Below are 2,016 nucleotides of genomic sequence, written 5' to 3' on the forward strand. Positions count from 1 at the left end.
CCTCACAAAACTGTTGATAGCAGAATGTGAGGCATCCATTCATTTTATTATATATGTATATTTGTAGATATTATTATAATAGGCCTCCAGGAAATGTTAGCTATATACTATTTTATTAATTGAAAAGATACTGTCACCTGGTTCAATGTTCAAAAGATACAAAGAGTTTTATGTTGTATCTTTTGAAATCTTTCCACTTGTTTCCCAGCAACATTAATTCTCCTCCCGGGAGTCAACGGATGCATCATTTTCTTGGATACCTTGCTTGAGATATTCTGTACATCTGAAAGTAAAAATGTATAGTCTTTCCCTGCCTTAAAAATTTTTTTAATTTATTTATTTTCAGAGAGGGGAAAGGAGGGAGAAAGAGAGGAGAAACATCAGTGCATGCTTGCCTTTTGCCTGCCCACCACTGGGGACCTGGTCACAACCCAGGCATGTGCCCTGACTGGAAATCGAACCACTGATTCTTTGGTTTCCAGGCCTGCACCCAACCCACTGAGCCATACCAGTCAGGGCTTTAAAATTAAAAAAAAAAAATTATCTTTCCCTGCCTGTTTTTTCTTTTTTAAAAATATATTTTATTAATTATGCAATTACAATTGTCCCATTTCTCCCCTTCATTCCCCTCCACCCTGCACACCCTCTGCCTTTTTAAAAAACATGAGTAAAATCTTACTATTTTACGTTTTCCTTTTTGTCACTTAAAAATGTATCTTAGAAGTTGTTCATATCAGTAGAATGTTTTTAAACAACTGTGGCTAAATTAACTTAGGCATAGCTGTATATTTGTGTGTGTGTGTGTCTGAGTGAATGTGAAGTAATGAGTGTGAGAGCTAGAGCAAGCTGGCCTGTTGTAATTTAATTACCAATTCTAACCCCTAACTACTGTGTATTCATTCATACATTCACTTCATTCATTCATTCAACAAATATTTTTTGAAGGCCTACCATGAGTCAGGCTAGGCTCTGGCAATACAGCCAAGAACAAACCAGACACTTCTTTCCCATTGCAGTGAATGAGGCTGGACATTGCATTTTTGCCTCGTCTGCTGTGTGGTGCTTCAGAGCCCCATGCTAGCCTTTCCTGGCTGAGTCTTAGGCTCGAACTCCCGAGATTGTCCAGCATCCTTCTGGTTCGGGTTGGGGTCCTGAAGCGAGAGAGGGCAGAGAGGGGAGCCTGGATCTACGGGGAGTCTGGAGCTTCACCAGAATCCGGACGCGGGGATGAAGAGGCCCGGGATTCGGGGGAACTGCTGGCGGGGCATGGATCCTCGGTGCGACTTTGGGGCATCGGTCCTGGGTGTGAGAGCGGATATACGCCTCAGTTCGTGTCCCCTCCTCACCGTGAGAAGCACACGAGGAAGTCGAAGACTACTTTAACCATCCCATTTTACAAAGATGGAACACTAAGGCCCAGGATGGCGATGGTCCGTACCCTTGCCCACCTACGCGCCTGGGATTGGAGGGAATCGGGGAGCATGGACAGGGCCAATTCACAGCGAGTTCAACAGTTGGGGTGACGGAAACCGATAAGAAACTGGATACCTCTAAGCGTCTACTGAAAACTTGTGCAGTGGGAAGGATTTCGGACCCATAGAGCGGTAGCGGTAGCGGTAGCGGTAGCGTAACGGAGCACCAGGCGCGCGGCCCACAGCCCTTTAAACTCCCGCAGCCCAACAGCCACAGGCGGAGGAGGCGGGAGGGCGCGCACTCTCACCAGCCAACAATCTCCCTAGCTCCGCCCCCTCGCCGATTCTTGCCCAATTAGCAACTCTCTTTCGTCCAGTCTCAATTCCTCCCTTCTCTTCGCGCCTCCGCCCCTACAACCCAGAGCTTAGAAACGGAGAGGGAGGGGCTCCCTGTCGGGTGCCTGGGCAAGTGGTATGTCGCGCGCTCCCCCAGATTTTTCGAATGCAGTTGGCCCTCAAGGCAGAAAAAAATACAAGAGTGGCGACCAATGGCTCTCCAGAAAGAACCCGCGCGCTGCCCCGGCTCCGCCTCACTCTGCTAAGA

The sequence above is a fragment of the Artibeus jamaicensis genome, unplaced genomic scaffold, assembly GCF_021234435.1.
Source record: "Artibeus jamaicensis isolate MK-2021 breed Jamaican fruit bat unplaced genomic scaffold, CSHL_Jam_final scaffold_1964, whole genome shotgun sequence".
Taxonomy (NCBI): Eukaryota; Metazoa; Chordata; class Mammalia; order Chiroptera; family Phyllostomidae; genus Artibeus; species Artibeus jamaicensis.